Source organism: Syngnathoides biaculeatus, chromosome 12 (genome assembly GCF_019802595.1).
Source record: "Syngnathoides biaculeatus isolate LvHL_M chromosome 12, ASM1980259v1, whole genome shotgun sequence".
NCBI lineage: Eukaryota > Metazoa > Chordata > Actinopteri > Syngnathiformes > Syngnathidae > Syngnathoides > Syngnathoides biaculeatus.
Genome location: NC_084651.1, coordinates 5,332,601 through 5,349,143, shown reverse-complemented (window position 1 = coordinate 5,349,143; position 16,543 = coordinate 5,332,601). Strand labels below are relative to the sequence as shown.

Below are 16,543 nucleotides of genomic sequence, written 5' to 3'. Positions count from 1 at the left end.
ATTAACTTTTCCGCGACCTAATGTGCCAAGGAAGCCCACTCAAGGAGCTAAATGAGTTTGACTGCTTTTGTTTATGCACGTGTAATATGCAAAGAGCTCAAGTATATATATAATATATATATATATATAAATATGACATCTTATGAAGGTCATCAAACGACGTTCGGCGTGGCGCTAGTAACATTGACGGCTTCACTGCTGTTTTATATCAGAGACGCTACCGGAAATTGATGTCGGAGTCCTCTTTGTAGGAAATTATGCATAAAAAGGAGACGCGTGGAAATTTTACATTTCATTGTTTGTTATATACAAAAAGTTGTCGATCTGGAGTGACTTCACACCCATCAAGTGTGAAATTAAACAAGCAAGTAAATCTTTTGTTTCTGATAACGTGTCTTCATGTTACATAACAGCGGGGCTAATTTACATATTTTTGTTTAAAAACTGATTCTTCTCCCCCACTCACGACATGATCAGCTGTTGGTTGAAATGGTTGAATTCGTCAAGAGCAAGTGCGATTCATCTGGGAACACGAAAGACAAGGTTAAAGGTAAGCAGAGCTGCAGTGACTTTGCCGTTAAAGCTTATCTGCTTTAAATAATAGCAATAAAGAGTCTGATGGCCTTGATGGCTTGATGAGGTTATTATAGATCATGAAAATGAACAAAATAAAAATCTTAAAAATGAAAAAACATTATAAAATCCAATTTTTTTGTTAAAATTATAAAAAATATGATTTCATATTAATTTCATGCATACGCCTTTTGGGTTCATTTTAAATGTACATCTTTTGTTTAATAAGTACCGTTTTTTGTTTTTATTATGGATTAAATAATTGTGACCTTTTTAAAATCTCACACTTGACAAATAGACAAAGCCCTTGATGGCTTGATGCAGTTATTATAGATCAATAAAAACTTTAAAAAAATGGAGAAAAAAATAAAATCCATTCTTTATTGTGAATAAAAAATAAATGTTTGTTTATGCAGATTAATTTCATGCATACGCCTTTTGGGTTCATTTTAAATGTATATCTTTTGTTTAATAAGTAGGTTTTTTGTTTTTATTATAGAATAAATAATTGTGACCTTTTTAAAATCCCACACCTGACAAATAGACAAACCCCTTGATGGCTTGATGCAGTTATTATAGATCAACAACAAAAAAAAAATTAAATGGAAAAAAAAAATCCAGTTTTTATTGTTAATAAAGCATAAATTGTAAAAAATGTTTGTTTATGCAGATTAATTTCATGCATACACCTTTCGGGTTCATTTTAAATGTACATCTTTTGTTTAATAAGTACTTTTTTGTTTTTATTGTGGAATAAATAACTGTGACCTTTTTAAAATTTCAAACCTGACAATTAGACAAAGCCCTTGATAGCTTGATGAGGTTACAGGTTAATGAACACAATAAAAACTTGAAAAAAAAAATCCAGTTTTTATTGTTAATAAAAAAATAACTTATAAAAAAACATTTATGGAGATTAACTTCATGCATACGCCTTTTGGGGTCATTTTAAATGTACATCTTTTGTTTAAGTATAATCGTGTCACAGTGACGAGAAAGTTCCGCTCTCGTTAAAAATGTATTCTGTACCGAAAAAAAAAAAAAAAAAAAAAAAAGAGGGATTCTGTGGAACTGTTCTGAGTTCTAAAAATACACACCCATTACTTATCATATATCAAGTTTACGCTGGAGAAATCGTCTATAAAAGTGTCATACTATTTGCACAAAATCGTGGCTCGCAATAGCTCAAATCAATACCGAACGTTTTGTCCGCTCAGGAAAAAATAAGCAACCGCCGCTCATGTCTATCCATCCAATTTCCGACGCGCTAATCCTCATTAGCGCCGTAGCAGAGTTCACCTTACCCATAATGTGTGCCGCCATGTACTTGAGTAAATAAAATGTCCAACCCATTATATGATTAAATACGACATTGCTGTTTACGACGGATGATTAATCTGTTTTGAGATTTCCTCGTCAACTCTTCAGAAGAGGTTGCCCGAATCCAAGATTATGACATCACCCGTCCTCTTGGCCGTTTTTGTTTTCGACGCGAGGAGGCTTTCGGAGCAAAAGCTCACCATTAAATCAGCCCGAGCTATCGTGCTAATTCTCCCCGCGGCAGAAGAAAACAAGGGTCAAGGGTTCAGGAAGCGAGTGAAAACACTTCCTCGGAGCGACGCGATTAAGGGAACTTTCCAGTCTGGTGTGAACGGCCCAGTGAAAAAGGTATGACGTTGTCGTTTTTGCGAGCCTTCCACTTCAATTTCTTCAATCTATCATGTCTTTTAGCCAACAATAATGTTATTTTTTTTAGGTCTGAGATGTATATTTTCTTCTGTTTCATGAATAATGTCCAATGCATATATTTATTTATAGAAATTTAATTCCCAAAGCAGGCAAACTCACTCAACTTAAATAATGCCACATAATGTACCGTAATTCCCGGCCTATAGAGCGCACCTGGTTATAAGCCTCGCCCAGTACATTTGTAAAGGAAATACCATTTGGTACTTACATATGCCGCACCCGTGTAAAAGCCGCAAGTGCCCACATTGAAACACGAGATATTTATAAAGAAAGACGGTACACAGAGAGTTTATCGGTGGCGCCGCCGTGCTAGCGCTGCCATGCTAACGCTAACACTAGCGCTGCTGCGCTAGCAGGGTTGGTTAAAAAAAATAAAAAAAAAAATAATAACTGGTTAAATAAATAAATAAAATTGGGGGCGGGGGGGATCACTGAGACACGGCATTAACACGCTAGCGCAGCGCTAACGGGGCCAGACTGATAAAAGTCCCTTCCTCGGCACATAAATTCCATCGATCTCACTCTTACCTTTTCCGCTCGAATGCCACGCCCAGTACATTTGTAAAGGAAATACCACACGGTATATACATGGGCCACACCCGTGTAAAAGCTGCAAATGCCCACATTGAAACCGACATTGAAACACGAGATTTTTATAAAGAAAGACGCTAACACTAGCGGTGCCACGCCAGCAGGGTCGGTTAAAAAATAAAATAAATTAAAAACATACCGGTTAAATAAATAAATAAATGGATAAAACTGGGTGAAAAAATCCCCGAGACACGGCATTAACACGCTAGCGCAGTGCTAACAGGGCCAGACTGGTAAAAGTCACTTCCTCGGCACATATGTTCCATCGGTCTCACTCTTACCTTTTCCGCTCGAGTGCCCCCTTGCGACCGTTAGGGGAGGAAAAAAAATGCAAAAATAAGCCGCATCACCGCATAAGCCGCAGGGTTGAAAGCGTGTGAAAAATGTCGCAGGTTAGAGACCGGAAATTACGGTAGTAGTACTGCATTGATACTCTCCCTGCGTCGAACACAAACATGACAAGCAGTGGTGATTTCTGGTATGCCCAATCTGTTGCGGCCGTACAGGGCTGCATTTCTTAGGAGGCGCTACCACACCCCGAAATAAAAATTCCACATGAAATGACTTCATATCATAATATAATAATATCATTTGCATGGACGAGTGAAGTCTCGGCAAATTGGGCACTCGCAAGTCGAGGCATCGCTGTCACTCTCTTTTTGTACTGACTGTACAGTAATCCACATTCGTCACAATCCTTCAGATCCTTCCGTGAGCTACTCTGACATCAACTCTGAAAATTAGCGAAAATTTAATCATCAATTATCCCCCTCATCTTTAATGAGAGAAACTTCAAATGCCTATCCTGATTTTCGTTCCACAAGTACTTGCGCGGGAACTAGTTGCGGACCTGCACAACAAGCCAACAGTTCCAAAAAAAATTGAAGAATATTGCAAATTAAAGTGCAATATGAGAATGTCAGACAGCATAATGGACTTTTGACTGGCGCTCATTGACAAACGCTGAAGAAGTCCACCAGTTTAATGGGGTCAAACTATCCATAATGCATAAATAAACCTTTTCTTAAGTTACTGAGCACTCAATTTAGTTTGATTCGTGCAATCCAGTGTGCGGAGGAAGTCCTCGTGTAAAGGATTGATGCCTTCCTCTCACTTGAGACTCGTTCAATTGGCGGCGAGCTCGCTTCCATCTGAGCTGTGCGAGTCGATGGCGCGATAAACCATTCGCGGACCGGTTTCTGGCGGAAAATGCACACAATTCCTCAGATAACGCTGACCCTTCAGGATGCAATCTTACGGCGTGTTGACCGCAAAAAGGGAAGGGGTGTGGCGGGGAGAAAAAAAAAAAAAAAAAAAAAAAAGTCATCTCAAACATTGTTTTCTGCTCGGGACAAATTGATTCTTGTTGGAAGTGTTGTTTCCCCGGGGGGGGTGCGTCAAGCGAGTCAACCCCGACATCCCCGGTGCCCGCGAGCTGCCTTTGAGCAATCCCGCGGGAACGTGCGCCAAGGTACGTACGTGCAGAGGGCAAAATAGCTGGCGAGTTTTTCCAATTATTTCGTGGCGGTGGCGATTGTTGCTTCTGATGTAGAGGTCAACATGGGCAAATGAACACAGTTTGAGTTGTGAAAACGAATGGATGGAATATTAGGTCGCAATCGCGCTCGTGTACCTACGTCATAAAATCACGTGACATTGCCATATTCTAACAAAGCATTGTTGCACATTAATTCCTTCGAGATGAAACGAAAATGTCTTATCGCACGACGCCCAAAGTTTTGTCCGATAACGTTAAACATTTAGAAGGTGATAATAAACGAACGTGCGTGCGAAAAATGAGAGACACTTGCCATAGAGGACCCATATTTAATGCCGAAGTCGATGATGTTTTTTGGCCGAGAAGAAACTGGACTGTGAATTGGCTTGCGCTTGTCTTGGACAACTGGATCTACACATGAAACTGGTGAGTAAGTCGTCAAAAAAGTTTGAAAGCGTATAAAAATCTGGATCCATAATAATACTTCATTGCTGGATCTGTTCTCAATCAAAAATAAATCCCCACATAGTGATGGAGCCACTTTACACTTTTCAATACAAATATTTAAATAAATGACCCCTGGTTTTACACAAACTCGCATTCATTAACTAAGACTGGGAAAATAAATTGGGACAGGGCGTCGTCGCTTCCGTACACGGAAGCGTATTGCGGCCACACGTTAACCTCCGTAAACCACTTTTTTTTTTTTTTTTTTTTTTAATACGCATCGTTCTCAAATGAGTCAATTTGGCATAGTAAATACTTCTTGGGAATTTGAGATTGAGAAGAATAATTCCTACCCGAAATGAAATTATCGCTACACAGGCGTGTGTATTTGGTTGGGCACCATCCATCCATTTAATTGCCAAAATCCATCGATCTTCTCTGGTCTTTTCAGGTGGTCTCTTTGAATATCTGTCTCATCTGTTGTTACAACCAACAGCGCAACATGTCTTTGATATTACATATAATATTGTGAATATTCTCCACCGGTTCAACGTCTCCCGCAATGTCCAGCAGCTCTTTTCGACCGGCAATATGGCGCATGAAAACGCTGACGTCACGTGCACGAGCTCGATAGGTCGCTTTATGGAGGTTGATATGGTCATATTATTCAAACTAAATAATTTGGCCATCATTACTTGGATGATTTATTTTTTTTTTTTTTTTGGTCTAAAAACAGTTCATGTTTAATGATCTGTTTTAGTTCATATTCAGTTTGTAACGGTAGTGTTAGCCCAAAATTCCTTCTGGAGTGAACAATAAAACTTTTGTATTTTTCCTCAGTAGCTCAACTCACACCATAAACCTCAGAATCATTAAACAAAGTAAAATGGCTTTCCAGTAAGTTCCATTATTTCATTTCTCCATTCATCCACCCATTTTCTTTGCTGCTTATCCTCACGAGGGTTGCAGGAGTGGTAGAGCCTATCCCAGCTGTCAACGGGCAGGAGGCGGGGTACACCCCGAACTGGTTGCCAGCCAATCGCAAGGCACATGGAGACAGACAACAGTCGCACTCACGATCACACCTAGGGGCAATTTGGAGTGTCCAATAAATGTTGCTTGTTTCTGGGATGTGGGACGAAACCAGACGGGGAGAACATGCAAACGCCACACAGGCGGGTCCGGGATTGAACCCAGGACCTCAGAATTGTGAGGCCAACGCTTTACCAGCTGAGTCACCGTTCCATCGTGCGGTCCTATTTAATTTCTATATTAAAAAATTATTTGATTTCAATGCACATTAATTGGACACTCTAAATTGCCCCTAGGTGTAATTGTGAGTGCGGGTGTTTGTCTCTATGTGCCCTGCGGTTGGCTGGCGACCAGTTCAGGGTGTAGTCTGCCTTTCACCCGAAGCTAGCTGGGATAGTCTCCTGCACTCCCCGTGACCCTCATGAGGATAAGCAGCAAAGAAAATTGATGGATGGATATTCTAATGCAATATGAAAAATTTTTTGAAGCGGTACATTGTTCTTTTGTTGTTAGCTGTAAGGTATATTGAGCAAAATGTTTTTTTTCTCCCCCCCAATTGTGTAATATTTCACGTTGTGTACATTTAAGTACTGATAAATTCATTTGTCACGATGTTCCAATTTATTGAAACGCTCCCGTCATTTTTCCAAGATCAAGGACGGACGGAACCTCCTCAAAAGTCGATCCCTTGGACCAAATATCTGAAGTTGAAGCGACTCTCGGTCCGCAATGAAGCGAAGCCCAGGAGCATATTTTTAAAATGCCGCAAAGTGGACCTTGAGAGGTCGGCGGCTCTTTGATTGACATTCAAATAAAATAAAAAAAAAAATCTCCATTAGTTCAGAAGCGAACTAACAATGAGCGTGAGCGGCGGCTTTGCAGCACATTATGTGGGCAGCCGCCCACTCGGGCTAAAATATAATTTTTTTTTTTTTTAACGGACGCAAGGAACCTGCTGTGCAAAGCATGCAAACGCCCACCCGCGAGCTTTGCAGCTTCAGTCCTCATTGTCAAATTAATGACAACCTAAAGAGTGATTTTTTTTTTTTTTTAAACGCGCAATTGCTTTTTGACTATTTTCTCACGGCACGATATGAGCAGGAACACGTATCGGCGCAGCGAGCGCTAAAGTCTGTCCGTGGGCTAACATTTTGAACCCGGGATAACAGATTGAATTTGGCTTTGTGCAAATGCAAATGCCAAAGGCTCTTCTGAGTCAGATAAGTGTCAAGAGACATTTACTGTTTGTGAGCGTTTTGAAATTTTTTTTTACATTTTTTTTTTTTTTTCAAGACTGACAGCTTGTGTGATAATTAGAGGTCGGCGCCACGGAATGAGTCAGTGAGGAAGACGGAAGGGAAAAGGAGGTCAGGAGAAGCCAAAAAGAACGGAGAGAGAGAGGAAACGGGTCAACTAAAACAAGTCGCAGAGTACGAAGACGTTGGGGGCCGTGCAAAGTAGCAAAAGTTGTTTATCTGTTGTCAGGGATTGGAATTATTATCATTAATATTTTTAACCAAACCAACACAAGACAAGCTAAAAGGTTTGCTATAAGACTCTCAGTCTCTGCTTGAGAGAATCAATCGTAATGTTAAACCATCCATTAGCCAAACTGCTCATCCTCACAAGGGTAACAGGAAAGCTGGAGCCTATCCCAGTTAGCTTCGGGCAAAAAGCGGACAACACCCTGAACTGGACGCCAGTCAGTCGCAGGGCAGATATTGACACCATCACTGAGCGAGAATCGATCCCACGCTCCCCCTGCCAAAGTCAGGCGTGTGTAGCGCCACGCTCATCAGTAACTCTCATGCTAAACCATGCACTTGCTAATCATACCTTCTTCTTTTCCTTTCGGCTTGTCCCGTTCGGGGTCGCCACAGCGGGTCATCTCAGATGAACGCATATTTTGTTTTTGGCAGAGTTTTTACGCGGGATGCCCTTCCTGACGCAACCCCTCTGCATTTTAGTCGGAGAAAGAAGCTTACAGCACCTGCTATTCCCAGCCGGTCTCCCACCCAAGTACTAACCAGGGCCAAACACACTTAGCTTCCGAGATTTGACGAGATCAGGCGTTTCTCAGGGTAGCGTGGCCGTAAGCCCGCACTTGCTAATCATAACAAAAAAAAACAATATTAAAAAGTATGATGCCTTTCCTAGTGCAGCTAACCAGATCCAAGATACAAGTCAGGAGACGAACACAATTAATTGGGTGCATCAGTGACTCACATTTGGAAAAATGTACGGGTGTGGTCAGTCATGCCCGCAGATATAAAGTGACGGGTGTGTGTTCTGTTTGCAATTACGAGTGCACCCCTTTAAGACGACACATTATGGAAGAGGTATTTAAATTGTTTCTGTGCAAATACACTTGTACCTTCAAATACAAGTGCCCCAACTAACAATTTTTTTCAGGTAGAGAGTCAAACCGTTACGTAAGAGTCGGGCTGATTTCCTGATGAACCACACCAAGTTTCTCCGCCCAGGACTTGCTCATCTAGTCTGGTTTAAGTCAACCCACAAATTTCCCGAAGTCACTCACATTTGAAAAATGCACGGGCGTGGTCAGTCATGCCCGCGGATACCAAGTTACGGGTGCGGTCCACCGGCCGCGCCCGCAGATATTTGGTCGCGGGTGTGTTTGTAATTATGAGTGTAACCCTTTAGGAGCGGAGGGGGGCGGTGTCAGGTAAACTAGGAGGCTTGTGGTTCACTGCGCTGGATCGGTTTTCATGTGCGCTGAGAGTGCGCGACAAGTGCGGAAGACTACACAAAATAAGAGACGTCTTTCAATATAAATATGTATTGCTAACGGATTTTACACGCGTGATTTTTCATGCTCGACTGCAGATTTGCAAGTGCGATGGCGCGCGGGCGCATACGCGCCTGTCAAATCACAGTGACTGGCGTACATTCGAATGACATCACTAAAACGCAAGTTATACAGCTAAAGTGAAAAAATACACAAATCATTACGTTGGAATTTTCCACTTTGGTTAGTGGAGTTATTTAGTTGTTCAAGTTAGTGGACTACTTCTACTTTTCTCCACTTTTATGAAATTATATCAATTTGCCTTCATTGAATATTTCTCAATAAAGCAAAGGTTGGTTGGTTGCCTCACCATATACTCCAGCAATTATTAAAACGTGTAAGTTGTCCAATCACAATGATTAAAATGGTGACCTAGCAAAAAAAGGTAAAGGCTATGGGGAATTTCAAAATAAAAAAATTACGGTATATGAATTCAATTGAAAAATACAACTGCACATTTGTCATTTCTACCTCGTCCCAGCGGCCACAATCCACTATCGTGTGACATAAATCCATGAGAAATTATCATTCTGATGCCGAGAGGCTTTTAGCGCGCTCCATCGTCGAACGCCGCAATTTCCACGGGTGCCACGCTAAGGCAAAACGGGTCAATCTCGCCGATTAAAAAAAACGAAAAAAACAAAATCGTCGTCCGCCCATCATCGGCGGCGGCGTTTTGCAGACCCTGGACGCGTCGCAATCAACAGCTGCAGCCAATTTCAAGTCTAAAATAAACAAATTGAAGCTATTTGTGCATCCATTTTTATTCCTGGAAAATGTATACCGCCGATGATTCCTTTTGCCATCCACTGACGAAAAAGTCAGTCTAACCTGTAAAATAAAAATAATAATAATAATAATGGAAAAAAAAAAAAAAGTGAGCTTGTCAACAAACATTTGCACGCTCTTAAAGTGACGCTTGCTGCAGTTTACCAATAATATGTGCCATGTAGTTGGCGATCAGCGGCGTGTGAGTCCACATACTCGAGCATCAAACATGTAATTCAAAAGCCCCCCCCCCCGGGCTATAGAAAGCCCACACGGAGAAACATAATGAAAATGTTCCCTTTTTGACAGCAGGTTTGTCACCAAAAGGCATCCCGAGAAAGCCCGGCGAGTCGATTAACACCCGCTAGACGGGTCGTGCGGCCTCACTGGAGCAGAATCAGGTGCGAATTCAATGAGTCACTTGAAGGACTCTTTGTTTTCCCTCTAACACGGGATACAGTGAACTCCCGTTTCTCGCGTTTCATACCCACCCGCATTAAAATGTATAATATATGGGGACTTAATCCCCCCCCCCCCCAAAAAATGTCTTCTTGTACAGTTTCCCTTCCCACGCTCTTTAAATAGATTGCAAGTCTGCGCGTGACTGAGAGCTGTGGTCGACAGCAGCTCTGGCTTAAGTCTGTGTTAAACTTCATTCATCCGTCCGTTTTCTTAGCCGCTTATCCTCACAAGGGTCGCTGGGCAGTGCTCCTCGTTGATAGCTGGGATAGGGTCCAGAAATTTCACGACCCTCATGAGGATAAGCAGTTCAGAAAATGAATGAATGAAAGTCATCCACAGTTCTGGATGTTTTCCTGGCAAGCCCTTTTAAATCCATCCATCCATCCAGTTTCTTAGCCGCTTATCCTCACGATGGACATAAACAAATCACGTTGGTAGGCTCGTCTCAGGAACCAGCGCTTTTATTTCCTTGCGTTTTGTCCTTCAGCTCCTTTCTCTAAAGTCTCAAAAATAGTTTGTTTCAAAGACTTATTTATCATAATTCGATATTGTCCTAAGAGGTTTGCTACCGGAGAAAAAAATCCTCCTGTGTTTTTAAACCCTTGGCCATTAAAGCTGATTCTGTTTCTAAGAGTTCATAATTTACTGTACAAGTACATGCACCCTAATCCATTTTCTTAGCCGCTTATTCTCACAAGGGTCGCGGGCAGTGCTGGAGCCTATCCCAGCTGTCAACGGGCAGGAGGCGGAGTACACCCTGAACTGGTTGCCGGCCAATCGCAGGGCACAACGAGACAAACAGTCGCACTCACAATCAGACCGAAGGGCAATTTAGAGTGCCCGGTTAATGTTGCATGGTTTTTTTGGGGGGGGGATGTGGGAGGAAACCGGAGTGGCCGGAGAAAACCCACGCAGGCACGGGGAGAACATGCAAACTCCACACAGGCGGGATTGAACTCGAGACATCAGAACTGTGAGGCCAACGCTTCCCAGCTGATTCACCGTGCCGGCATGTTACACTTCCGTTTTTCAGAAAAATTGGAGGTGCATCGGGGACGGTTTTGAAATGAATGGAAAACTCAGCGTGTTCCAGCCAGACACACACACACACAAAAAAAAAAAAAAAACACGTTTTTCATTAAAAAAAATACTTCTGTCCAGTTTTGGACTTCTTAAAAATATACTGTGATAAAATTACAAAGTAGACTGCAAAGCGTTAAACAGTTTGTGCATCATCATTTCATGCATTCATTGTGCAGCTACTGGAGTCCATGTTTCTATATATACACACACACACACACACACACAGAATTCAATCACAACTGCTCAGAAAGCGGGAATAATATTTGTAATTTTATGCAGAGGATAAACAATATATATCCATTTATTGTTATAATTTCTGTGTACATGTTGCTGCACTTTTTAACGAGAAATATTTGTTGAAATATGTTATCGCACTACAATATTGATGCGAGTTTCACTTGCCAGTCTATGACATTTTGCATTGCGTGTTAACATTAAAATAATATTTCATCAGGCAAAGTTAAAATGCACAGAATAGAACTCTTTTTTTTGTCCCCATCCAGAGCTCAAAACTCCAATTTTTGCTCACAAGTCGAGACAAATAAAAAATAAGCAGAGCTTTTCTCAAAAAGTTAGATGACTCACAAGTGTAGGTAGAAGCTATTATTAATAAAAAAAATATATATATTTCTACTTTTCTGAGGTAGCACCGAACACAAAACAAAGGAGAACATGGTCATTATTTTGAAGGTTGAAGCCTCATGAGATTGAGTTTTAGTGAGTCTTCATATCATTGTATGTATTTTTCATCAAAAGGATGTTTGATCTGCAACAGAATTCAATTTAGAGGTTTTGTTCCAACACAGGTTGAAGAATAACAAAGGTCGGCATTTGTGAATAGGGTTGAATTTTTAAGATTGTTGGCTCATACCATTTTCCGAGGTGGGGGGGGGGGGGATCACTGTTGAGGCACCGCACAGCACAGATTAACCAGTCAGCCTCATCACCCAGACACCCGAAAATCACGCCTGTGCTGATTTAAGAGTAGAAAAATGATGACATTTGGAATAATTGTCTGCACGTGTTTACCCCGTTTAAAGTCACTAATCGACGTCACACACACGGCAGCATTTTGTTGAGACCCCCCCCCCCCCCCCATGCACCTTATCGTTCTATGACGCCCACTATTGTTGTGTTATCTTTTTTTGGGATGACAATGCATTGTCTGCCATGACAGATAAGAGAATAAAGGACAAAGGGAGATGCTATCAGGAGATAGAGCGATGTTGATAAGGATAGAACAGCTACACATAAAAATGAACACTTGGCAAAAAAAAAATATGTACATAAAATATCTGGCAAATAGATATGAGACCGTAAGACCGTCCCTTTGAGACGATTCAAATTCATGTAACGGAAACGTATTGCCATCGTAAATGATTTGAACAGAAAATCCGTTCCATTTTCATTTGAAGGGAATGAGAAGAGCCGCTATGATTGGCCGGGAATGAGGTCCGCTTTGTCCACTCACGCAGCGGCGCAGACCGACCACGAAATTCCCAAAAACCTGATCTAACCTTCCTCCACGTAGATTTCCGCACCCTGCCACGCACGAAAATCAAGCCGTGGATCTTGACTTTTTAAACTCTTACCATTGTAAACCATGCTCCCTATTAAGATGAAAATAATAAGAATAAAACTTATCATCAATTAATACAAAGACCAAGTTCTTATCACAGAATTTTAAAAATAAAGTTATCTATAAAAACAACGTTAAACAACTTCACTTTTAGCCTGCAACCTTTTGAACTGGTGAGGCAGGTTTGTTTTTTTTTTTTTAACTTTCTTAACATTCTTAACTCTCACATAAGTGTGAAAATAAGTTCATTTTTTTCTTCTCTTAACACTTCCACACTCTGAGGTCTCCCGGGGTATCATTAGAAATGATCTCTTATCTTTGTTATATCAATTAGCAGACACGTTAAACTTGCTTTTTAGCTCCCTTGCCTGTCGACTCTGCTTCGGTTCAACTTCAACCTCAAAAAGGGGGGGGGGGAAAGGGGGGGGGGGGGGTGTTATACACCCCCACCGCAAATCAGCAAAAAAAAAAAGCACACGACCGATTTGCGTGCAGATGTTCATAATCCAGCTGTGCTCTGTCCGTACTTTATCGCATAAGGCTTGAATTTCAGGGCATACGAGAGCGACCATGTTTATCCCCTCCCCCCGCCCCGACAGAAATTCCCGAGCAAGGCGAGAGGTGCACGGGTCGAAGCCGCTGATAGTTCATCGGAGTTTTCGCGCCAGGGAACAAAGCGCGGCGACTCGTCTGAAGCAATTAAAAAGGCTCCGGTGATTAGAGCCAATGAATCGAAAGCGTTCAAACAACCTCGGCCGTGATTTCGGCCAATTTTAAGTAGCATATAAAAAAATGAAAAAAAAAAAGCATGTCAAACCTAAATGACCCGAATGGGGCTCAGTGAAATCATTGATATCCAAATTAGGCGGCACGGTGGCCTCAGCTGGTAAAGCTTTCCCCTCACGGTTCTGAGGTCCCGGGTTCAATCCCGGACCCGCCTGTGCGGAAGTTTGCATGTTCTCCCCGTGCCTGCGTGGGTTTTCTCCGGGTGGGCACTCCGGTTTCCTCCCGCAACTTAAAAAACATGCGACATTAATTGGACTCTCTAAATTGCCCGTAGGTGCGCTTGTGAGTGCGCCTGTTTGTCTGGCGACCGGTTCAGGGTGTACCCCGCCGACTCCGTTGACAGCTGGGATAGGCTCCATCACTTCCGGTGACCCTTGTGAGAATAAGCAGCTAGGAAAATGGATTAGGGTGCATGTACTAGTATAGTAAATTATGAACTCTTTGAATCAGAATCAGCTTTAATGGCCAAGTGTATAAAAACACGAGAAATTTTTTTCCGGGAGCAAACCTCTTAGGGCAATATCACATTGAATTATGAAAAATAAGTCTTTGTAACAAACTATTTTTGAGACTTTAGAGAAAGGAGCTGAAGGACAAAACGCAAGGAAATAAAAGCGCGAGTTCCTGAGACGAGCCTACCAACGTGATTGTGTTTATGTCCATCGTGTTGTTCAAGTTTCGATCTTCGTACGTTAGCTTCAGCGAGATGTCACAAAGCGGAAATATGTCCGATTCTTTGTACTCATACAAAGATAGTTGTACGCTTATTTTTTTTTTTTTGGTCCTGATCTTGAAAGTTATAGTGTGTATAAGTATTTAGTTTTCAAGGTGTCTGACTGTAACAATCTGCCAATAATGAGAACCTAAATTTCTCACCCGTTCATTGACCTAAATACCAGGTACAAGTACTACTACTACTAAAACAATTCACCAACAATTAAATGACTAGCATGCACTAGTAGAACAGCAGTCCTTGCAGTGAAGTTTTATTTCTGCAGTCATATTGCTACTAGTATCCATTACATCTTACCGATAAACTACGGTGCTGCACTAGTATCACTACTGGGTAATTCTGATTCTTAACTATTAGGCTAGTAGCTAGTAGCCTAATAGTTAAGGCACCTGCATCGTGAGACCAAAATCTTACCGGTGAAGCAACACAACGAACTACTCGCCCGGCAGCATCTGCTACGCTGCCAGATACCCGCACCATCGGGTGTCAAACAAACCACCTCAACCCACCGCGCTTACTTCGCCACGACGTCCGGAAATACCGTCAAGACATCGCCACCGACACGGTGTTCGACGAGCAAGCCTACCGAGACGGGCTCCGTCGGCGCCATGGAACGGCGGTTGAATACGCAGCGGCCGGCTACAAACCGGTAGTCATCCCTAACCCAGAGGTGGGCAAAACCGCAATCCATCTTCCGGGGGCCACAAGATCCAAACTATAGCATCTCCGTACGGACGAAGCCGCATGCTCAATGACTGTAGGGCTCGTGTCGACAACCTCTGCCCGAAATGCGAACAAGGTCCACATGCTGACCGTCATGAGTCTGTGGAAACGCCCGAAAAAAAAGTGGCTGCCTTCCTGGAACTAGAAGTCGACTGAACAATGCGATTTTTGCCTACATCAACAACAGGCTCGTAGCCTCGTAGACCGGTACGAGTATCCCTAAAACACCCAATAAGAGTTTTGCTTCACGGTAGTTGTCCTACGAGTGCCAAACGTGTTCAATTAGCGTGTAGAAAAGATCACACACAAGAGATGGAAACGTCACCAAAAAAAATGTTCAAACAATAACAGCTAACAAGACGTGTATCGTGTTCAAAAGTGCGAGGCGAAATTCAATCTTGGATTTTCTTTGAGAAACCCTGATCGAAAGCAAAACAATGCTGCATTTCATACATACATGATTTCTATTCGACATCACTTTTTTTTTTTTAACGACTAACAAAACCTAGATGGAGAGTTGTGGGTCTCCGGTGCCGCCGCCTTGCCACGGCATTGCGGCCCGTTGGCGGATTTTCTTCTTTTTCCGCTCGCGGATGTTTATTACAGCCCTGAAATATGAGCGGATGCCTGCGCTTTTTGAGATATGAGCTGCGCGTCGTCCGCGCATCCGTCGCGAATGCATCTCGCACAGCGCTCAGAGGGGGCCCGCCGCAGTTTGCGCTGAATGTCGGCGGGGCCGGGGCTGTAAAGAGATGCTTCTGAAACCCGCAGAGGTGAGGGTCCCTGGATTTATGTTGCGCCCAATCTGTCCATCTTGGCAAATCTGTAACAAGGTCGTCGTCTGCGGGAGCTTGACAGTAACGTCGCAGTTGACCCCGATCGAGAGTCAAACTCGAAAGGCAAACAGGTCGCCGACTGTCGAGGGAACGGGTCAAGAATGATGTGAGGAGCCACACCGCCCCTTAAATATTTACCAAGTGGACCCGGGACCAGCGGTTTTATGATGTCAGGAGACTTGCTTAAGACCGAGAGCGTCAGCAGATGTCAGGACGAATCATCAAAGGCATATGAATAAATCATTGCAAAGCAACGCTCAAAAAAATAAAATAAAATAAAATCTCTCCCCTGTCCGATTCTGTAGGTCTCACACGTGTCCACAAACCAAGGACACAAACATTAAATTCACAAAAGCAGCAATACCTGATTGGACTTTGGTTGATGACACCACATCGCGGCTTCAATATAATGCACGCACCTGTAAAGAGGAAAGAAAAAAAGTGTTGAAAGCATTTTTTTTTTTTTTTTTTTTTTTTTTTTACACATTTCTGAAGCTGCATTTGAAAGTGCGAATGTTATGAAAGGTCAAAGACGAGAGCAAAACATTTGAGATTGCTCTAACCACTGAGCTATGGGGCCTTTATTTTTCCCAATGCAGAGTAAAACAACCAAATACTACTGTCATTTCTCCAAAATATTGCACATTAAAAAAAAAATAAAAATTCCCGCAACCCTTGTGAGGATAAGCAGCTAAGAAAATGGATAGACGGACAATTTTTGAACTTGTGTACAGTGCGCCACTGCTATAAATATATGGAGCATTTTGGGGGTTTACAGTAAAAGTCTGCATTTTCAGACCCAAATGGATCGAAAACAAACAAAAACATGTTTTAATTAAAAACAAAAATACTGCAAAACATTACAAGAAACAAA

The 16,543-nt window shown here is 42.2% G+C and overlaps 1 protein-coding gene and 1 pseudogene across 1 annotated transcript in view; both read right to left on the bottom strand.

Moving 5' to 3' along the window:
* The window catches only part of LOC133509551 (protocadherin-15-like), a 284,180-nt gene that overhangs the window by 222,802 nt on the left and 44,835 nt on the right, over nucleotides 1-16,543 (bottom strand). The window contains exon 2 of the mRNA XM_061836682.1: nucleotides 16,034-16,088. The gene's annotated coding sequence lies outside the window, so the exon portion shown is untranslated. The remainder of the gene's footprint in view (nucleotides 1-16,033; nucleotides 16,089-16,543) is intronic.
* Nucleotides 7,869-7,988, bottom strand: LOC133510328 (5S ribosomal RNA; annotated as a pseudogene).